The sequence below is a fragment of the Neofelis nebulosa genome, chromosome X (assembly GCF_028018385.1).
Source record: "Neofelis nebulosa isolate mNeoNeb1 chromosome X, mNeoNeb1.pri, whole genome shotgun sequence".
Classification (NCBI taxonomy): domain Eukaryota; kingdom Metazoa; phylum Chordata; class Mammalia; order Carnivora; family Felidae; genus Neofelis; species Neofelis nebulosa.
Genome location: NC_080800.1, coordinates 126,874,461 through 126,897,849, shown reverse-complemented (window position 1 = coordinate 126,897,849; position 23,389 = coordinate 126,874,461). Strand labels below are relative to the sequence as shown.

The window sequence follows — 23,389 nt, the reverse complement described above, 5'->3', positions numbered from 1 at the left end:
GGAAGCAGGCCGAGGCCCAGACCCGCCGTTGCCGCGTGGTTCTCCTCAGAGCCCCGGGGGGGGGGGGGCGGGCGGGGGGCCGGGAGACTTTGCCGCGGCCCGAAACGCAGCCTCCTCACAGGTCGGGCCATCTTGGTGGGCCCGCATGGTCGCGAGTGGTGCTGGCGGGGGCCCCTCCCCCAGGAAGGGAAAGACAGGCCTGGGGTGGGGCTCCCCTGCTCCCTTTTGCTTCCCAGGAGCCCACGGCCCCTGCGGTCACTGGGGAGCTCGTCCAGGCCCTGCCGGTGGCCTTCCCACAGCACCTGAAGGTGCCCACGGGCACTCAGGTTCCACCAGCTCGGGTCTCCTTGGCCTGAGTCCATGACCCTTCCCTGGACTGCTCCTGACGACACCTCCCTGCAGGCTTGCCTTCAAAAGCAAGCCTCTCAACCGAGTGTTCCAGACGGGCTGCCTCCTCTGTCCCTCTTGGCCCACTACAATCTGGCTGTGGCCTGGACTTGGCAGCGTTCCGACTGCAGGCGGATCGCCTAATTCTGCAGTCCCACCCCCGTCCCCCTCCGCAGGGGGGCACACCCTCTCTCCCGGGTCCTGTCAGCTCCTCTCTCCCGAAGGTCAGCTGTCTTCATCACCTCCTTGGGGCCGGCCTGAAGCTCAGTAAAGCCAAGCCACGGGCGTGCGACCTCACTCCCCTGCTCTCGGGGCCGTGACTCGTCAGCACCCCAGGCGGAGGCTCCCGGTAACATGGCTGGACGTCTGTGCCGCCCTGTGCGGCCACCCACAGTGGGAATGGCTCCCGGCACCGGTCCGGGCCTGCCACGCGCCTGGTGCCAGGCCAGGGGCTCTGTGTGGAATCGAAGGAACGGGTCCTGACCGCCGTCTTGCCAGGGCCCCCTGGTGGCCTGGAAAGCTGGGCTCGTTGTCCAAGGGCAGGAGAAAGCGCACCCAGTATTTACACCCCTAGGTGTCTACTCAAGAGAATTGAAGCCACATGCCCACACAAAAACCTGTCCAGGACCACTCACAGCAACACTAATCCCAACAGGTGAACAGGTAGAAACAGTCGAAAGGGGAGTCAACAGGTGAACGGACACACAGAATGCGGTCTGTCCGGGCGACGGCGGCGACTCGGCCGGAACGAGGAATGCGGTTCTGACCCCTGCCACAACAGGACCTGGAGGGCGGGGTGGAGTGAGAGCAGCCGCACACAGAAGCCCGCATGGTGCGTGATTTCACGGACGGGAAATGTCCAGAACGGGCAAATCCGCGGAGGCCGAACGCCGGCGGGTGGGTGCCAGCGGCCGGGGGCAATGGGGAGTGACTGCTTGTGGGAATGGGTTCTTTTGGGGGTGATGAAAAGATTCCAAAAGTAGACTGTAATGGTGTAGCCGCTGTGGAAAACAGTCTGGCAATCCCTCAAAAAAATGCAACGAGGCATTGCCACGTGGTCCAGCAGTCCCGTCGCTGGGCGCACACGCAAAAGAATGGAAAGCAAGGGCTCGTAACATGAACGTCGCATGTTCAAGTGGCCCCGTGACGCGTGGACCTCACAACGTAGCTTGATGCAACAAGGTCGGATCCCTAGAACTCAGCCCCAAGTTTTTGTGACTTCCAAGTTTATACTTTTCCCTCCTCCTGGGTCCCAGGGAGCTTTATCTGTCTGTCCCCACAAGGGTCAAAGAATCAGAGCCTCTGGGATTGTCAGAACTAAAAGCGGGCCTCCTGTGAGGTCACCCGCCCGACCTGGCCCCTTTGGAGCACTGGACACAGGATCGCCTCTTCCCAGCACCGTTGGGGACCAGCAGGGTGGCCTCGGATGGGGCAGCCCTGCCCTCTCAGGCCAGGCACACCTTCTTTCTAAAGGGCCGTCATGGACCTCCGAGGCCACCACGTTGTTTGGGAGGCGAAGTGCCACCTCAGTGGGGGTCTGGCAGAGGCGGAGAAGGTCATGTGGGGGAACCTCCAGCTCACTGCTTGCTCAGCCCGCTTGTCTAGCATCACACTCATGACTGAGCTCAGTCCTGGGTCCGCCCCAAGACGCCGGGGAAGGAGAGGGGAGGGGACAGAGGGAAGAGAAGGGGGAGATGGCCATGAGTCCATCGTGGTCTCTGCAGAGTGGGATGCTAATTGATGATTAGGGCTAACAGAAGATCAAGTCTCATTTTAGCCTAAAGCAGATTACTGCCCTGGAAAGTCACCCGGCACCTGGGCGCCCACGTGTGCCACCCGAGGCCCAGTCTGGGTCCCACGCTCTGGCACAGGGTGGATGAAAGGGGAGGGGCCCTGGAGAGGGAGGGCTTGGGCGAAAATGGGTGTGAAAAGCAGCAGAAGTCGGTGGGTGGGGACCTTGACCGCTGTGGGCTTTTGGTTCATTGCCCCCCGCCCCAGCACCCACTGGACTAATGTGCTTCCAGAAAATGGGACCCTTTGGCCAGGCCGGGCACGCCGCCTCGCCGCAGCCTCCACCCTGCCCCACTTACGGCGCCCTCACTGCCAGCTGGGGCCGCCCGGCCAGGCCGGAGGAGGAGGTGTTGGCCCCGTCGCTAATCCGACTACTCCGAAGTGATGCGGCGCGGGGGTGCCGATTAGGAGCCCCGGGAGCCAACTGTCACCTTGATGCAGCTCCTGGCTCTGGCCAGCGGGCCAGCGGCTTTGTCATTAGCAGCCACTGGCTGCCAAAGGGACGGAGCGAGCAACCGCTCGGCCGTTGTCTTGGGCTTTTGTGTGCGCGTGTGATAAAATAGAACATCCAAGTCACCATCCAAACCGTTTTTAAGTGTATGGCACACCCACGTCCCCACTGTCCACCCCCGGAAACGCAGCCCCGTCCCCATCAGACGTCGCTCCCCCGGCACCCGCCATCCTGTGTTCTGCATCTGTCAGTTTGCCTAGTTCTCGCACCTCGCAGGGGTGGAATCGTCTGGTACCTGCCCTTTTGTGTCTAGCTTATCTCACTTGGCATGGTGTTTTCAAGGCGCATCCCCTGCCTTCAGCTTTCGAAGACGTTGACACGCTTCGTCAGAGACCCCTAAACATGCACCATGTGTATAAAGGCCAAAGGCAAGGGCTGGGCTGTTTCCCCATTCCTGAGACGGTCGCGTGACTTCCTGAACCGCTCGCCTCAGAACCCGACAGCGATCAGATTTTCTCCCCCCTCCAGCCGACCGAGTCCCCATACTGCCCGTGTCCCCCTCTCGGTCCGATCCCCACGCCCCTCAGCTCAGTCCCGTAATCTCGCCCCATCTGCTGCGGGCCTCCTGGAGCGCTGCCACGCCTGCCCCCTGTGACCTTGAGCAAGTCAGTCAGCGTCTCCAGAGCACGTGTCCTCATCAGGGCCATGGGGATGACATTCACTTGCTGTGAGGCTTAAAGGACATCATCCTTTTGAAAAGCTCTAGCACAGTATGTGGTACAGAAAACTCAGTCCACGATTCATTCCACAGCTACTCCCCAAGCACCTGTTGAGGCCGGCGCTGTTCGGCGCCCCAGTGTGCAGACCAGTCGGGAGACCCCTGCCCTTTGCAGCTGCCAGTCCAGTGGGGGCGGGGAACATGGACGCCAGCCATAATGCGTAAGCTGTGATGAGTAGGTTGGAGAACAGGGAAAGGAAAACAGGATACAGACGTGCCAAGAGCGGAAGGGAACGGATGGCCATTTTAATAGGGCATCAGGTGGGCCTCTCTGAGAAAGGCCTATGTGAGCCAGGACTCAAAGGAGGGAGGGAAGGAGCCATGCAGAGATCTGAGGAAGGCATCCCAGGAGAGAACCAGGAAGTAAGTGCAAAGGCCCTGGGGGCCGGGGCATGCCTGGCATGCTCAGGGGAACACCAAGGACACCAGGGTGGCAGGAGCAGCATGAGGGAGTGCAGACTAGGAAGAAGAAACGTCAGAGAGGGGATGGGGGCCAGGGCATGTATTAGCTTTCACTGTGAACGAAATGGGGAGCATTGCATGATTTTGAGGGAAAGGTGACACGGCATGACTTGGCTGCTGCTTCGAAACAGGTGGGGCCCAGGCCGAAGCAGGGAGATCGGGTGAGGAGCGCTTTGGTGGTCCAGGTGAGAGATGGTGATGGCTCACCAGGGACAGGCCAGCAGGGTGGTGAGGAATGTCCGACTCTGGGTAGAGTTTGCAGGCAGAGCCGACAGAATCTCCTGGTGGCACAGGTGGCAGCAGTTGGAGAAAGGGAGGAGTCAAGGCCAAGTCCAAAGTTTGGGGCCTGAGCAACTAGACGATAGAGTCGTCCTCGGCAGAGAAGTCGGGGCCACGGGTGGTGGGGGGTTGCCTGGAGGAGGGAGGCCGTGAGCATCAGGATTGCAGGCGTGAACGGCCAATATGAGGAACAAAAGGGGCCATCGCCTGGGCGCTGGGGGGCTCAGGCAGTCAAACATCTGTCTCTTGATTTTGGCTCGGGGCATCATCTCATGGTTCATGAGTTTGAGCCCCACGTCAGGCTCCATGCTGACAGTGCAGAGCCTGCTTGAGATTCTCTCTCTCCCTTCTCTCTCTGCTTCTCCCCCGATTGCTCGCTCTCTCTCTCTCTCTCTCTCTCTCTCAAGAAAGGGGGGGGGGGCGTCACCTAGACCCACAGACATTATTCAAACAGAATATGCTGAACAACTTATCCCAATCAGTGTGAAACTTTGGATAAAAAGGGCCAACTTCTAGAAAAACACAGCTTAAAACGGGCTCGAGAAGTAGAAGATGTGAAGGGTTCTGTATCTATTAAGACATCGAAGTCCGAATCACAAACCCGCCCACAAGGAACGTCTCTGTTGCAGATGCAAACGGCGTCGCCAATTTTCAAGGCTCATCATTGGGTCTTCCCCAATAATCCTCAGACCTTCGCTGCTCATCCCCAGAGGTCTTTGTAGCCACACAAACAAGCAGAATCAATAAGTCAGAGCTGGACAGTTTTGGTGCGAATATCCGAAATTTGAATGGATTAAAATTCGCCATACCCCCACCCCCGAATTCTGCTTGCTGTGGTAGCCATATGATCACCACTGAGGAGAAACACGAGTTTTGTTCATTTATGATATGAAGTTTTACTCCAGAAAAACCTATTGGGTTTCTGTTGCTTTTTTTTTCTTCTTCGTTTCTTTTTACTTGCATTTTTTAAGTTTATGTATTTATTGTAAGAGAGAGAGCATGTGCAAGAAAGAAGGGGAGGGGCAGAGAGAGAAGGAGCAGGGTCTGGGCTGTCAGTGCAGAGCTGGATGCAGGGCTTGATCCCACGACTGTGACATCATGACCTGAGCCGAAGTCAAGAGTCGGATGCTTCACTGACGGAGCCACCCAGACGCTCCATTGTTTCCTTGTATTTTTCAATCGATTTTTCTTGTTTTTACTTGAAGCAAAAGTGTTTTATTTCTAATCTGGTCCATAGTTACAATCTAGTTCAGAGCCACGCCTTAAACTTCATAATTTCTGATGCAGTTTAAAACTGTTTCTTGTTTGGGTATAGAGGGCCTTCAAGAAGATATAGTCTACAAAGCCAATCACAACAGGACAAATACTATACGATTCCACTTATATGAGGTCCTCAGAGTAGTCAAAGTCATCAAGACCGAAAGTAGAAGGGAGCACAGTTAGTGTTCAATGGGTACAGAGTTTCAGTTGTGCACAGTGAAAACGTTCTCAAGCTTGGCTGCACAAAATTGAACACTACTGACCCGGACGCTTGGAAATGATTAAAATGGTAAGGTTTGTGTGATGCGTATTTTAGTACAATTAAAATTAGAAAATATATATTCTCCATTACTTTAAGTACGGCCCGGCCAGTGGTGACTGTACGTGTCTGCATGGCACAAGAAAAATGGTAAAAGTCATCTCTGGAAACCGTGTGTCACATCAAGGAAGAAATGCTCCATCACCTGCACGTGTAAGAGCACTCCAGAGGAACACAAGAAGTCATTACACAGTCGACACCGAGGGCTCTAACAGGCACGAGGGTCTATGAGAGCCGCACCGTGGGGCGCCTGGGGGGCTCAGTCGGTTGAGTGCAGACTTTGACTTAGGTCATGAGTTTGAGCCCCGCGTAGGGTCGCGTGCTGACTGCTCAGAGCCTGGAGCCTGCTTCGGATTCTGTGTCTCCTTCTCTCTCTCTGCCCCTTTCCTCTCCGCTCTCAAAAATAAATAAACATAAAAAAAAAAAAAAGAGTGGCACTGCTACTTTGCAAATATTGGTGTTCCTCTTGTGACCAGGCCAAACAGGCCAACCACAGGCACATTTGGCTTTGAGCTTGAAGCTGGACTGGGCCAGGGCCTGTCACTTCTTCACTACCTGGGTCTGTCCAGCCAGCCTCTGGCTGCACCTGGTGGGTGCAGCCTGTAGTGTCCCGCACCCTGGGTGACATGGTGCGCACGAGGGGGAAGGCCCCGCTCCGCGGGCTGCACCCCTGTCCCCACAGCAGGCTTTTCTTTCCCCAACAGTATCGTCGCGCACCAGCTGGCTTCTTTATATCCGAGGACACAGAAAATTAGAAGTTCGCTTTCTAAATCCTGATCTTCAGGGTAAGAGAAAGGAGAGCCACAGGCTAGTGCGTGTTAAGTGGCAAATTCGATCCGAGCTCGTTTTTTATTTTTATTTGTAATGCTTATTTTATTTTTTCAGGGAGAGTGCAAGCGGGTGAGGTGCAGACAGAGGGGGGACAGTGCCCGACGCGGGGCTCGAACTCACGAACCCGTGAGATCATGACCTGAGCCGAAGTCGGAGGGTTAACCGACTGAGCCCCCCAGGCGCCCCCTGAGCTTGTGGTTTTAAATACGGGAGTGTAGACCACGCACCGCATCCGTCTTTCCCTCTACCGCTGTCCAAAGAAGGACAAGGTGAGCCTGCAGCATGTCCTCTGCGCCGGAAACTGCGGGGACCGGCAAAAGCACACGGGGGCCGGCTGGAGCACGGTCCCCCTGGCCAGCCTGGCGACAGGTCGAGCGTCAGAAGAAATCTGCGACGGGAATTTCCGTGCGAGGCCCCGACTCCGTACCCGCGCGCAAGGCGTTTCGCTGTCCGCGTCGGAAAGGCTCGGGTTTCCCTGTGGGCTCCCGGGCGGGGGCCTGGCGGACGGGGAGGGCTCGCCGCGGGGCCGCGCTACGGCTCTCGCGCGCCCTCTCCCGGCGTCGCCGTGCCGCCCGCCCGGGGCCGCCTCCACCGTCTTCCCTCCCGCCCGCGCAGCCCGCCTCGCCGCTCCCGGGCGTCCGTCCGCCGCTGTCCGCCTGCGGGCTCGGGCCCGGCCGCGGGGCGCGTCCTGCGCGCTGCGCCCTGGGGGCCGCCGGGGCCCTTCGTGCCGCCCCGCTGTCCGGCCTCGCCCGCCGTAGCGGCTTCTGGTGCTGCGGATCCCTCTGCTTGCTTCCTGGTCTCAAGAAACACGGGCATTGCTGGGGGCTCGGGGGGGGAGGGGGGGGGCTCGGGGGCAGTGTCACTCGAGCCCCTTGTGTTTTTGTGCTTTTAGAAGCGGGGAGGGGGCAGGGGGTCCGGGTTTTCTGCTGCCTTCCGAGTCCTGCCTGAACCCAGAAATCTCTGATCTTTTTTTTCAATCGACTTTTACATTGCGGTAAAGTACGCAGAACATTTACCGCCGTAACCATTTCTAGGTGTGCAATTCAGTGGCGTTGGTACGTTCCCGTTGTCTTTATTGTCTTCTTTTGTATTAAGATCGTTCATTCAAGTTGTGGTCCGGTTAATTGGTTTTTTAATTTCGTTTCCACCGACAGTGGGAATCGGACAAAAGCTTACACAATATACTTGCAATTAAAATTATCAACAACATGTACCCGTCCGACATGGTTCCCTTTAACTGTCCGCCACCGTTGGGGAAGATATCGCAAACAAAAGCCCAGGGTGAACCCATTTTAACAGTATTATTTCCTGTAGCTCAGGGTCCTTTGTTTTTATTGTGTATATTCCCTTTATCTCTTACTGCCTGTGTTCTTTATCTGTCCTCCCTTTTTTACACAGTGCAACAAGAGATACGCTTTGTTTCCATTGTTCTAGAAATGTTCTTACTGGCTTTGAGTCAGGGAGCCAAGGACAGAAAGCTTGACCCCATTGGGTCTCACTGCAGGGCCCCCTCCTTCTCTGCTGGTGTGACATATGCCCTCTTGTGCTGTGACCCTCTATGTCCGTAGGGAAGGCCTCAGGCCATTTTCCGGGCGGGCCCTCCACACCTTGTTCTGTAAGGCCGGGGGGGTCTCGATCTGATTACTTAAGCTTTACCTTTACAAGTGACATTTCTGGTAAGGTGGTGATCGCTTATAGTCTACAAGGCAAGAGGGGTGACCGATTGGCTGATGCAAATAACCACTTTGCTCATAAGCCCAGCAGCCCGTGGGGAAAGGCCCAGCATGCTGCCCGGGCTACAGTGCTTAGGGTCAAGTTCTCCTCTGACTTGCTACAACCACCGCCCCCCCCCCACACACACACCTGAGGTTAGTTACAAATGTCTCACAATTTGTGATGACCTGAATGTTTGTGTTCGCCCCCCACCGCCCTACAACTCTTATGTTGAAATCATAATGCTCGGTGTGCTGGTCTCAGGACGTGAGGCCTTTGGGAAGTGATTGCATCATGAGAGGGGAGCCCGGCTGAGTGAGATTACGCCCTTATCGAAGAGCCCCGAGAAAGACCCCTTCCCCTTCTCCCACGGCAGGACACAGTGAGAAGTGTGCCACCCGGAAGAGAGCTGTCACGCAACGGTGCTGGCCCTCCCGTCTCTGCCTTCCAGCTTCTAGCACCGGGAGAAACTACTTTCTGTTGTTTATAAGCCAAACCAATAGGTGGTATTTGTTATAGCAGCCCAAATAGGCTAAGACGGTAAGTTGGTACCAAATATCGGGGCGCTGCTGTAACGGATCCCTAAATGTGTGGAAGCAGCTTTGGAACCGGGTCATGGGGAGAAGCTGGAGCTCAGAGGCATATGCTGGAGAAAGCCTGTGTTGCCATGAAGGGACCTTCGAAGGCGATTCTGATGAGGTCCCAGACATTAAAGAGGAGAGCTGGAAAAAAGTCCTCATCTTCTCAGATGCTACCTAAGGGTCATGAGAAGAATGTTGGTAGAAATGAGGGACAAGAGGACATGTCTTTGGAGATGGCAGGAAAGGCCACCCTTGCAAAACGGCCAAGAGCGTGGCGGAACCGCGCTCGCATCGTAGCGTTGTGTGGAAGGCAGAGTTGGCGAGTGACAGGATTGGGTACTTGGCTGAGGAAATCTCTCAGCAAAGGGATGCAGCTTGCCTTCTCTTGAATGCTTGTGATAAGCTTCGAGAAGGAATGACTTCAAGATGAAATGGTTAGTCCAAAGGGAAGCAGAACTTAAACATTTGGAAAATCCTCAACCTAGCCGCGTCGCAAAATACGAGAGCACATTTGGAAGAGAATGCTACGGGCGTGGCCAGGTGAGCCTTTGGGAAGGCGTCTAGCGCGGGTGTGAAACCCTGGACCTCATCGGCCATCCCAGCGGGCATGCTGCCACTTTGCACCGAAGGGGAAGGAGCCAGGCAGGCAGGCAGGAAGGCTGGGGACAGGGCCAGAGAGCTCTTCTTCAAGGCAAAGGAAGGACCCCAAAATCTCTTCAGAGATTGTCAGTGCTGCCGCCTCGGCGTCAAAGGGGGGCCATTACCTGGGTCTCATCAGGCCGATGCGCCCGCCCAAAGCTGTGGGGACGGGGCCTCCCGAAGCCCCAGAGACGGGGCTGCCCAAAGCACGAGGACTGACTACTGCCCGGCAGAGCTGTGGCGGGGCAGGGCTCCCTCCACCTGGATTTCCAAGGATGGAGCCCCCTGGAGATGCAGGCATGTGACCCCGGCAGAGGGCCGTGGCCAGGGTGAGGGCCAGCAAGAACTGTGGGGTTGGGGCCACCTGTAGCTCAGGGACCCGCACTGATAGAGAGGCTCCGGGCACGCGACTCCGGTGTGTGAGAGCTGCCATGGGGGCTGTGCCCAGCAGAGCTGTGGGGACAAGGATGCCCACGGTGTCTGGAAGGCAGGACCCCCACCCCAGTGGGCCTGGTGGGCTTTGTACTTGCCTGGGACCTTTCAGCCCTTTCTTTCCAATTGCACCTCTTTAGAATGGGGGTGATTACCCTCTGCCCATCCTCCCAGCACAATTTGGAAGCCCTGAACTTGTTCGCTTTAAAGGCTCACAGCTGGGGGCGCCTGGGTGGCTCAGCCGATTGAGCATCTGACTCTTGATTTCAGTTCAGGTCGTGATCTCACGGTTCATGGGATCGAGCCCCACGTCGGGCTCTGTGCTGACGGCGCAGAGTCTGCTCGGGATTCTCTTTCTCCCTCTCCTCCGTCTGTCTCTCGAAATATGTAAATAAAACATTAAAAAACATTCACAGCTGGAGAGGAATCTGCCTCAGCATGAATCAGACCTTGAGTCTTACTCATTTCTGATTTTTAGAATATATAGATGAGACTTTGCGCTTGGACTTTGGGTCAGAGCTGGAAGACCTTTGGGGCTGTTGGGACGGAATGAATATATTTTGCATGTGAGAAGGACATGAATTTTGGCGGTGCAGGGTCAGAATGCTAAGACATATTTGAATGACTAGAAGTCAAGGTGACTGTCTCAGCACAAATTTCTCTCTCAAAACATGGGCGTACTCGTTGTCTTGAGAAGTACTACAATGCAGAAAACGGATAAGAAAACCCGAAGACACAAGTGTCTGAACCTCCATCCATTCTCATTGTCTTCAGGTTTTCGTATCCATTTTCTGCATTGTAGTATGTCTCCTTCCCGTGGTGGCAGCCAGGGAACGTGCTGTGATCCCGCTATCTGTGGGCCGCCCGGACCAGTCTGCACCGGTGTCACCTGGTAAACTAGAGGTAAACTAGGCACCGAGGATGATGCCAAAAATATTGTAGGAACAGTTTCACTTGATCCCCGAAAGGCCTCTGTAATTCTGCCCGACTCCCCCGGTCGTAGGCCAGGAGTCTTCGGTGTGGACTTGGTCCTAGGCGTCCTGGGCTTCAGTCCTTTACAAGCTTTTCAGGCGTGTTGTTCGAGAACTCTGGGGCTGTTGTCAGGACTCCACGTATATTCTGCGATTCGGTCTGGATCTCAAGTGTCTCTGCTGACAAGCCATGCCAATACTTAGTGGCCTAAAACAGCAATGATTTGTCATGTGTCGTGAGTTTGTGTGTTGACTGGGCTCTGGGGGGTGGTCCTTCGTGCCACATGGTGTCGGTTGGGGTCCCTCGTGTGACTTCGTCCAGCCGGGAGCACCGCCAAGGAGGCTCCATCTCACGTCTGGCATTCGGTGCTGGCTGTTAGCTGGGCTGTATTATCCTCCTTTGCGAGGCGGCTCGTCCTCCAGGGCCTCTGTCCTCGCGGCCTCTCGAGCACGACGGCCCAAACTTCCTGCCACCGTAGTGCTGGGTTCCGAGAGGGCAAATAGACTTCGAAGCCTCTTCTGGCTTAGGCCCGGAAGTCGCCCAGTGCCATCTTCTGCCACATTCCGCTGTAGTCAACCCGAGTCACCGGCCGGCCCTGGCCAAGAGATGGGGAAATAGACCCCACCTCTAGTCAGGAGGGGGAGGGGTCAAGTACAACGTGCAGAACGGGAGCGACCGAGGCAGCCATCTTCGGAAAGTGTCCACCTGTCCCGCGAGAAGTGCACTGGCATCCCCACACCCGAGAGGAAAGCCAAGGGACCAGAAGAAGCTGTTGAACAGTTGGCACTGGGGTCTCTGGTATGGGCGCCTGTGGGTCCGTGACAGCGGCACCGCCCTTCCCAAGTGTTGGCGACCGCGTTGTCACCACTGGACAAGCCAGGCTGCGCGCCACAACCCCGTCCTGCTGGCCGCTTGTTTGCAACCACCTCGAGCCCGACAGTCTGTCCATTCTGTGTGTCACTGAAGCTATTAATAAACAAGGGGATTTTAAACGTTGGAATATGATCTTTCAGAAGGTATAAAAGCCATCGTGCCAAGAGAACTTGTATTTGCTCTTGCATAAAAACACGAGCATTTGAACATTCACCCTGAGAACTTTTGCAATTGCCGAAACACAGTTTGAGTGTTTTCTCCTTGAAGAGAAATTCATGTGACATGAAATTCACCATCTTAAGATGTACAGTTCAGTGGCATTCAGCACATTCACAGTGTGGTACAACTATCACCACTAATTCCAGAACCTTTTCATCATCCCAAACAGAAACCCTGGACCCATGAGCAGTCACTCCCCAGTCCCTCTTCCCCTACCTCCCCGGCCGCTGGCACCCACCCGCCGGCGTTCGGCCTCCGCGGATTTGCCCGTTCTGGACATTTCCCGTCCGTGAAATCACGCACCATGCGGGCTTCTGTGTGCGGCTGCTCTCACTCCACCCCGCCCTCCAGGTCCTGTTGTGGCAGGGGTCAGAACCGCATTCCTCGTTCCGGCCGAGTCGCCGCCGTCGCCCGGACAGACCGCATTCTGTGTGTCCGTTCACCTGTTGACTCGCTTTTCCACTGTTTCTACCTTTTGACCTCTTGTGAGGTGCATACTATTTTTGAGATTCGCCTACAGTGTGTCAGCACTTTATTCCTCTTGGCCAAAACATATTTAAATTAATGACGTCTTAATAAATGCACAGGGGAGCTTTGATCATCCCGCTGCTTTTAATAACTGTGGCGCATCGTGATCCTGCCTCATTATTCCCAACGGCCCCCCTTTATCCACATGCAGCGTACAATGGGTCACCTGGGCCAGCCAAAGGAGCAGACCTTGGCGCCACGGAGCAGCCTTCTAGCGAGGGCAGTGGCGTGGAGAACACTCTCGTGGACGTTATTAATGTGAGGACTCATCTCGGAGAAAGGCAGCATCGAAGAGAGTTGTCAGAGGAGTCTGGGCAGTTGCTTGGTAAGAGCACAGGTGCCCTAGAACCAGAAACGCCCACGGCCTTGCCAGTGTAACCAGAGTCACAATATTTGATAACAACCCACAGGAGGAAGAAACATGATAACCAGTTGGAATTTTAGCTCCTCCTCTAAGAAAGAGTCTTGGCCGCTTGGTTTGCTTGTTTTCTTATAACTGGCCTCCGTTGTGAAGGACACACACCTCCGTTGACAGAGTTTTGGGCTGTGAGTTCCTACTAGGCTAGCGATTACTTCAGGACTCAGGCCTCTCTACTCTACTGTACGTAAGCTTGTAAAACATCTATTGACTTGGGGCACCTGGGGGGCTCAGTCGGTGAAGCATCTGACTCTGGGTTTCGGCTCAGGTCACGATCTCACGGTTCTCGAGATCGAGTCCTGTGTCGGGCTCCTGCTGACCGTGCAGAGTCTGCTAGGGATTCTCTCTCTCCCCCTCGCTGCCCGTCCCCTTCTCTCTCTCTATCTCTTTCTCAAAATAAAAAAATAAAAGAAAAACACATTTATTGACTTCATACACCTTTATACGTATTATGCAAATGAACACTCATGTCCAGTCACGGTGAAGATGTTCAGATGGTGATATTATCTAAAACTTTAAGTCTTTAGGGGTTTTTTTTTGCTTAATTTTTAATGTTTGTTTATTTTTGAGAGGGACAGAGAGAGACAGAGCATGAGCAGGGGAGGGGCAGAGAGAGAGGGAGACACGGAATCCGAAGCAGGCTCCCGGCTCCAAGCTGTCAGCACAGAGCCCGATGCGGGGCTTGAAATCACAAACCATGGGATCATGACCTGAGCCAACTGAGCCACCCAGGCGCCCCTAAGTCTTTAGGTTTTTAAAATATAATTAAAACAACTGGGTGTAGCACAAAACAATGTTTATACTATGGTGATTTTCTGAGTTTGAGCCGTATGTGGGGCAAATTGTGTTTATACGCAGACAACAATATGTAAGTAAAAAGTGAGCAGTTCTCCATTTTCTGTCCGTATGAATTTTAATTCCTTTGGAAATTGCCCAGGTAGAGATTATGTACTAACCACCTCAATTTATTATTCACCCAAGGTCACAAAGTCAATGGATTAAGAAATTATAGTAGATTAACATTGAAGAACAATATAATCACACTTGATGAATAAAAAATAACCCGGTTTACAAAGTGGAGTAACTTTGGACAACTAAATAATTACTGCTATTGTTGGACATTTAAAAGGATCAATTTTTCAAATAAAGACATTAATTATTTTGGGGCGCCTGGGTGGCGCAGTCGGTTAAGCGTCCGACTTCAGCCAGGTCACGATCTCGCGGTCCGTGAGTTCGAGCCCCGCGTCAGGCTCTGGGCTGATGGCTCGGAGCCTGGAGCCTGTTTCCGATTCTGTGTCTCCCTCTCTCTCTGCCCCTCCCCCGTTCATGCTCTGTCTCTCTCTGTCCCAAAAATAAATAAAAAACGTTGAAAAAAAAAATTTTAAAAAAAAGACATTAATTATTTTAACTCAATTTCACTCAACTCATGTGTACACATTTACATAACCATAGATATTTAGTGTAAGAAATGATAACATATCTGATCTATAGGATAAGTACGACAAGTTTAGGAAGTTCCATTTAATAAAGCTTCTTGTAAGAAATTAATAGTAAATGCATCTCAAATCTGGCAAAACCCCAAATGTAGCATTTGCATATGGTTTTTAATGTTTACTTATTTTTGAGATAGAGTGAGCAGGGGAGGGCAGAGAGAGAGACAGACAGACAGAGAGACAGAGAGACAGAGGATCCGAGGCTGGCTCTGCGCTGTCTGCACAGAGCCCGATGCGGGGCTCAAACTCACGGACCGCTGTGAGATCATGACCTGAGCTGAATTTGGATGCTTAACCGACGGAGCCACCCAGGCACCCCTGCATGATATTTTATGCTGTAATAAAATTTGGGAGGAGACATAACTGTCTTTCAAATGAACATTAATAAAACAATTTATTCAGGGGTTTACCTTGCAAAGAAATATTGAAGGAACTCGGGAAGCTTGGATTGTTTTCTTGGCTTTATTTTACCAAGTGGAGTAGAACAAAAGCCACAGCTTCAGAAGTAGGGTCCGAAACTTTGAATCACAAGTAATGAGGGGTTGCGTCATGTGGAGATGGATGCAATGACCAGGGCCCGTGCCCCCCAAGGCCACCCAGTCCCCAGCTCGAATGGCCAGAGAATCCCATGACCGGTGGGGCCTGCGGCCCCCCTCCATTGGCCCCATGGAGGCACGTGGGGCGGGGTGAACCTCTCTGCCCTCCCTTTCCTGTCAGGCTAGAGGCCACTTCCCCATTTGTCTCTTATGTTGTTAAAGCCCCTGAAATATCAGTAAGAGTGTTTAATACAGGAGAGGTTCCCGAAGCTTCTTCGCAACTGTTGATGTTTGGCCTGATAGCGGTGTGTGTTTCCTCGGCCCTTATCCTTTAACTTAGCAACCAGGATATCATGGCAATTAAGACACACACACAACAAACCCACTTCTCATTTTCTCTTACTCGAAACCTTTTTGAGAGAGAGAAAAACAGTGTATTGTGGAAACAAGACTACTGTTTCGGACTTTTACTGATAGCTTGGTTGGTTTATATGGTTATAGCATACATATTTTATCCTCACTTATTAGAGTACGGTAACCAAAAATTCAATGATTTTATTGATCAATTTTTCTCTTTACCCTTTTGAGCACTTGGAGATTGCCTTTGTGCATAGAAAAAACCATGATATTAACGAGGGAAACAAAGGTAAGAAAGATGTAGTTTAAATTAAATTCCCCTGCAGCGTGCAGCCCGTTGGTAGATGTCAGACATCTGCAGTGAGTAACACTCCCCTAGACATTTATGGCTGCCTTAATGCCCTAACGTTTACACTCCCTTAAAAACTAAAAGCAACCTTATCTTGACACTAGCTAAATCTTCAGGGTTCTGTGAGACCCTGCTTTCAGCATCCAGAAATTCCTTGGAGACTCACGTTATCTATCCCTCCCCTCCCTTAAGAGTAAGGGAGTATACAAACTTAAGAGTATATCATCAGTCTCTCCTCACACTCCCAGCGCAGCTCTTCTGCCCATGGGTCCTGTCCCCGTGCTGTAATAAAACCACCTCGTGTACCACAGACGTCTCAAGAATCCTTTCTTAGCCGTTTGCTCACGAACCCCACTTCAAATTTCATCAACGTGATTTTTCCCCCCTGCAAGATCAATATCTTTCATTTATTTAAATATCTGAACAGGCATACCGGAGGATAGATCCGCATTGCACGGGGACTGAAGTTCACACAATCGGGGTCCTTCTTTAAGAAAAAGAACACAGGGGGCACCTGCGTGCCTCAGTTGGTTAAGCGTCCAACTCTTGATTTCGGCTCAGGTCACCATCTCACGGTTCTCGAGATCAAGCCCCATTTTGGGGTCCGTGCTGACAGTGTGGAGCCTGCTTGGGATTCTCTCCCTCCCCCTCTCTCTCTGCCTCTGTCTCTCTCTCTCAAAATAAGTAAACAAACTGAAAACAAAGGAAAAAGAATACAAAGTTAGTTTCAGAAACGTCTGTTTATTTGGCAAGAGAAAAGAAATCACAACAAATCGCTCCCTGCTCTGGCACCAGCCCTTGGGCTGTGGCCTGGGGTGTGTGCTGAAGTGGCCCATCTCCCTCCTCATGGCTGCTGGGTCGCTGTCAGGGGAGCGCCATCCCTGCTGCTTCCACTGCAGGACCATCCTCGTGACCGTGACCGTTGCAGCCTCACATGACCACCCTAACAACCCACCCTCAACCTGTGGCCCCGTCCCCTCGAGGTCAAAGAGAAGTCAGGCTCCTTGAGGAGGCCTTCGAGCCCTGACCAGGGTGTGATGGTAGCCTGGGCCTCTAGTGCCTGCTCCCTGATCCCGGGGACAGCTCTCCGAGCTGTCAGGGGACTGGCAGTGAGAGTTTTGCTCAGGAAACCTGCCTGGGCTCAAACCCAGCCTGTGGTTTCTTGTTTCCTAACCTTAAGGAGCCAGCACTTTCACAGCGTCAGAGGTGTGGGCTTACATTTGTTCGTTTCCTCCGGATGTGGGCAAACGTCCCTTTTAAGGAAACTCCTCCCACCGATACGCATACAGACAAAATGCCCCGCCTTCACCCAGCTGAAGAATCTGGAGACTGTCCAGGCGGCCTCCTGTGGAGGATAGAGGTCCCCCCCCACCCCGCCCCCACCATGGCGACCGTGCCTGAATCGGGGATCTTCGTTGGGTACCAAGTTTCAGCATCTCCGTGATAAGCTCGCTAACTCCTGGGTGCAGACTGACACTTCGTGGGGCCCCACGGGAAGTTGGTACTTGGTCGGAGCGCACTGCGGGCAGGCTAGGAATCGGTGCGAAGGTTCCACATCAGACTGGCATCCACAGCTTCCCCTGCCATCCCGCCTTAGCCTACGTGTGTATTTTCCTGAAATTCCTCCGGTTCTTCTGAGGGGGAGAAATAAAGAAAAACAGAACCAGCCTCGGGGAGCTTGGGTAGAGAGTGGGCTCATGAGCTGGCTGGAGCTCACTGCTTCCCTCCCAGTATAAGACTCAGAGCCGCAACAGCCACACTCCAGATGTCACAGGTGCCCTGGACTCTGCCAGGAAGCACACTCTTCCAGAAGCCCATTCGCATGCGGGCACCTCTCCTGCGAACCCGTCCCATTTCTACAGCTACTTGCATGTACCTTTCCTTAAAAAACACAGACGCACAGCACAGCGCGCCCCGGTCCCCTGGACTTCAGGGAGCAGAGCTCCAGGCAGGCAGAGACCACAGGAAACAGGCAGAACCAGTTCTGCAGCTAGAGCTGGAGGTTAAGTGTAAACAGACCCCCCCCCACGAGGCCACACGGGGGGGGGGGGGGGGGGGGGGGCCACCGGGCTGAGGCTGGCCCTGGGCACAAAGCATCAGCGCAGGGGCACAAAGACTCTGGCGTGTCACTTCAATCTGGGAGAAGGACACCTCACCCAGGCTTGTGATTTCTAAACTGGGAGACGGACCCGCTAAAGGGGTCCGGTCAGTTTTGCGTCCTGGGACACGGTCACAATTCACAGAAACAGCACTCTCACTGTCTCTGCATGAAACACCAGAGAAACTAACAAGGACGGACCAGGAGACCGGAAACGTCAGGTAGCCACCAGACTTTGACGGACAAGAACCCAAAAGCCTGCTCAGTCAGTGCGAGCAACACTCAACTCCCCAGTCAGTAGCCACCCTCCCGGAGGGAGGGCTGGAGACTCGAGGACCCTCACCCCCAGGACTTCGCAAGGGCCAGGGCTCCCCTTTGATGGCAGCTATCGTGAGGTGAGTGACAGTGGGGGAAACCTCTAAACTGTGAAAGTGACAGTCTCGGCCAGAGATATGATATGTGATGAGGGAAACCAAGGCAAGAAAGATGTAGTTTAAATCAAATTCCCTTACAGCCCGCAGCCCGTTGATAGACGTCAGACACCCGCGGTGTGTAACACTCCACTAGACGTTTATAGCTGCCTTAATGGTTACACTTCCTCAAAAACTAAAAGCAACCTTATCCTGACAATAGCTAGATCTTCAGGGTCCTGTGAGACCCTGCCTACAGCATCCGGAAATTCCATGGAAACTAACTTTATCTCTACCCTCCCCCCCCGCAACCTAAAAGTATATCATCGGTCACTCCTTACAAGCCCAATGCAGCTCTTTCTGCCCACGGGTCCTGTCCCTGGTGCTTTAATAAAATCACCCTTTTTTTTTTGCAACAAAAGTGTCTTCAAGAATTCTCTCTTAGCCATTTTCTCGTGAACCCCACCTCAAATTCCATCAATAACAAAAGACGTATAAGCAAAGGGCAGTGAGGCAGCCGGCTAGAGAAGGCTGCCTTAAGGTGCAGCTCTCAGGGACAGGCTGCAGTGGAAGAGGCACGTGCCAACAAACTTCTTACATAGGTGTAAAGCATGTTACTTTCCCAAGGGCAAGATCTCAGGGCTGTGGGATTGAGTCCAAAAACAGGCCCCAAAGATAGGCTCCACGCTCAGTGGGATGGTCTCTTTCTCTCTCTCTCTCTCTGCCCCCTCCTGCTCTCTTTCTCTCTGAAAAAAAAAAAAAAGAAAGAAAAAGAAAAAAAAAGGAAAGGAAAGCACCCCCCCCAAAAAAAAAAGACAGAAAGAAATACAGTGGAAGAAAGTCCAGTTTATTTCTCATGAAAAAGTCCTGCTTAGGTTGGGAGACATTCCATTTTTTTCTTAAGTTTAAATAAAATTTACCCACTGTACCTGGGGTCTTCGTGTCATTCCCACTTCAGACACCAATCTAGACTGTTTTCACCAGAATGGTGACATGATCGGTAGAGCAGGGGGCAAAGCAGATCTGCCTGGCGGAGGTGGAAGCTTCGGGATCATAATAACATTTGAAAACGCTGTTGAAATGAACAAATTCCAAGAAAAAAACAATGACCAGTATTGACTCAAGAAAAGACAGAGAGTAATCAGACCTCCTTCCACAAATGCGTCTGCGCCTGTTTTGTGGACTGTCCTCGCAGCACGGCCCCCAAATGCCAGTCGTCGCTCCCGCCGCCTGGAAGAAAGAAATAAAGACTACCTACCGCCCCCAAGCTGGAGGAGACGTCCACCTGTCAGCACGTGCCGAAGGGAGAAAGGGAACAACAAGAAGCAGTTGAACATATTGATGAGGTACAAAATGAAAGAGACAGACTTAATGAAGAAGCCAGGGAGCCTGTTTTGGAAGTAGAATCGAAATGTAACAAACGCCGCCAACCACGTTTTCAGAAGCAGTCAGAATTGATCGCCCGGATCCCAAGTTTGGGGGTGACGACGTTCATCAGCCACCCATAAGTGTGTGCTGCTTGGGGAGGAGGATGAAGGGTGCTGCGTTATTTGACAAGAGTTGAGGGGACAGAATTTGAAGATGTTAAGTCAGGCGACAGAATAGATTTCTATTTTGCTGAAAACCCTTATTTCAAAAATAAAGTTCTCGCCAAAGAATTCCATCTGAAGGAGAGTGGTGACCCATCTTCCAAGTCCACGAAAATCAAGTGGAAATCTGATGAAACGTTCGAGTCAAACACAGAGTAGAGCCAGCGGGGAGAGACCGCGTGAAGGACCAGAGGGCAGATGAGTTACGAGAGGCCATCAAAGATGCTATTTGGCCAAATGCGTTGACAGCGCTACTTGGTTCCTGATACGGATGATGAAGGAGGGAAAGGAGTGGAAGATGACCATGACAGGGAGAAAGGACCTTTTGTACTGTTCTCCAGTCCCAGGGGGCAAGTTGCTGTCTTTACTTTTTCCCTCCTCTTATGCTGATTTTTGAAGTCTCTTTTCTCTCCCTTTATACCATGGTTCTCAAATTATTTGGGGGGGGGGGGAATACCCGGAGCAGAACAGCGTGGGAAAAGAATCTCCCTGCTTTTCTGTTCCAAATTTATTTTTAACCCCTCCCTGTCTCAACGCAAAGTGTATGGAATCAACACACTGTGCTTGCTCTGTGGGTGAAAAGAAAACCCTTCTGGTCCCCTAGCTCTGCCAGAAACAGGAGGCTGTGAGGCCCCTGTGCAGTAGTATGTATAATCCTAGCTGTCCCCTCCTTTCTCTGTATATTGTGCTAGAGATGACATTGTGTCTCTGGGAGAATATGGACAGTTAGCATTTACCAACGTGTATCTGTCTGTTGTCTCTTGTTTAAAAAAAAAAAAAAAAAAGAAGAAGAAAACCCTTAGAGAATAGTGTTTTAGAAGGTCCACGAAGGGTGGGTTTGAGATATTTGGGTGGGTTAAGTGGGCACTTTGACAACATGGCTTCTCCTCTGGCATGTTTAATTGTGATGTTTAACAGATAACCTTGCAGTTGAAGATGACACTTTTATTTATTTATTTATCTATTTATTTATGTTTATTTATTTATTTTGGAGGAGACAGAGGGAGCGCACGGGGAGAGGCGGGGGGGGGGGGACAGAGAATCCCAAGCACGCTCTGCACTGTCAGAACAGAGCCCGACTCGGGGTTCGAACTCAGAAACCGTGAGATCATGACCTGATCGGAAATCAGGAGTCGGATGCTTAACTGACTGAGCCACCTAGGCGCCCCTGTTCCTGTTTATTTAAAAAAATTTTTTTTGTTTCACTGAAAAGGAAAGATAATGCTCAGTTTTAAATGTTAAAATGTACAGTTGCTTTTTTAAAATAAAACTTACTGTGGACACACACAAAGAAAAGGCAGAAACCCTACGTAGTCATATAATCATAAAATTATTTTTACCAGTAAATATCCCCCCTATAGCAAACTCCAGGCCCAGATGACCTTGTCAGCAAGATCTGTCAAATATTGAAGAACAAATGGTTCTAGTTTTATACACATTCTCTCAGAAAATAACAAAAAAGGATACAATTTTGTTAGAAGGCAAACATAACTCTGACTCCAAAATGTGTCAAAGACATTACAAGAAAGAAAATTATTGGCCGAGCTCACTCGTGAGCATAGATGCAAAAAATCCAAGCAAAATATTAGCAACATCTAAAGATGATAACACGTGGTGACCAGGTTGCATTTATCTGTGGAGTGCAAAGTTGGTTTAACAAGAGAATATAATTTATTGGGGCACCTGGGTGGCTCAGGCAGTTGAGTATCTGACTCTTGATTTCAGTTCGGGTCATAATACTGGGGTCATGGGATCAAGCCCTGAGCCGGGCTCCTCATTGAGCATAGAACCTGCTTGAGAGTCTCTCTCTCCCTCTGCTCCTCCCCACCTCTCTCTTTCTCTCTCTCTCTCTCTCTCAAAAGTAAAAAAAAAAAATTAAAAAAAAAATTAAAAAAAAAATTAAAAAAGAATCCCTCTTAAAAAGAGAGAATAATTTATTGTAATCAACCGCATTAATAGGTTAAGGCAGAAAAATTACATGGTCATCACATTAGGTGCAAAAAAAAAAAAGCATTTGATAACATGTCTACTATTCATTAAAAAGAAAACTCAGGAAACTGGGAATTAAAATGAGCTTCCTTCGCAAAAGCCCTATAAAAATAGTGGTAGAAAATGAAAGCTTTGCCTGGAGATCAGAAGTAAGAAAAGGCTGCTCATCACCATCACCACTTTTGTTGACATTGTAATGTCCGTTCCAGTCAGGGCAAGAAAAATAAGTAAAAGCTAAAGGCGAGGGAAGGCTGTCATTATTCACCGGTGATTTGATGTGTATTACGATACACCAAAGAATCTAGAGATAAATTATTATACTTACGAGGAGAGTGTAACAAGGTCGCTGGATGTAAAATCTATATATAAAAATTATTTATATTTCTATCGGGAGCGAAGAGTTCAAAAATGAAATTTTAAAAAATAATACACCATTTGCAATAGCATTATATATTTTTTCAATGTGGAGAGAGAGAGAGAATGAACGGGGGAAGGGCAGAAAGAGAGGGAGACAGAGGATCCGAAGCGGGCTCTGTGCTGACGGCAGACGGCCTGATGTGGGGCTCCAACTCATGAACCACGAGATCGTGATCTGAGCTGAAGTCGGGTGCTCAACCGACTGAGCCTCCCAGGCGCCCCTGCAATAGTATTAAAAAAAAACACAAGATAGGGGCGCCTGGGTGGCTCAGTCGTTTGAGCATCTGACTCTTGATGTCAGCTCAGGTCCCAATCCCAGGGTTGTGAGTTCAAGCCCTGCATTGGGACTCTGTGCTAGGCATGAAGGCTACTTTAAAAAAAAAAAAAAACTTAGGAATACACTTATAAAAGATTTGCAAGCCCTTTGTGGGAGAAGTTATAAAACTTTAATGAAGGACGTTAAAGAAGAAGACCTAAGTAAATGAGACACATACATGGCCGGACTGGAAGCGTCAATACTTTAAAGGTGTCAATTTTCTCCAAGTGGATTTATTACACATTCGATGCGGTATCTATCAAAATCATAATACAACAAGCTGATTCTAAAGTTTACTCCCCTGCTTGCACTCTGTCTCTCTCTCCCTTTCGAAAATAAACAAACATTAAAAAAAATTTTTAAAAGGGGGCGCCCGGGTGGCTTAGTCGGTTAAGCCTCCGACTTGGCTCAGGTCATGGTCTCGCGGTTTGTGGATTCAAGCCCCGCGTCGGGCTCTGTGCTGACAGCTCGGAGCCTGGAGCCTGCTTCGGATTCTGTGTCCCTCCCCCCGCCTCTGCCCCACTCCCGCTCTGTCTGTTGAAAATAAATAAACGGGGGCGCCTGGGTGGCGCCGTCGGTTAAGCGTCCGACTTCAGCCAGGTCACGATCTCGCGGTCCGTGAGTTCGAGCCCCGCGTCGGGCTCTGGGCTGATGGCTCGGAGCCTGGAGCCTGTTTCCAATTCTGTGTCTCCCTCTCTCTCTGCCCCTCCCCCGTTCATGCTCTGTCTCTCTCTGTCCCAAAAATAAATAAAAAACGTGAAAAAAAAATTTAAAAAAAAAAAGAAAAGAAATAAACGTAAAAAAATTAGGGATATCATACAGGAATGAAAATCCATTAACTGTGGCTATATTTAATAACATAAACATAAAGGTTAGTGAAAGGAAAGAGACACGAACTAATG

General features: G+C 51.5%; 1 pseudogene; it reads left to right on the top strand.

Moving 5' to 3' along the window:
- The first annotated feature begins 17,052 nt into the window (after positions 1 to 17,052).
- On the top strand, positions 17,053 to 20,584 carry LOC131502170 (protein SET-like; annotated as a pseudogene).
- Positions 20,585 to 23,389: the final 2,805 nt, after the last annotated feature.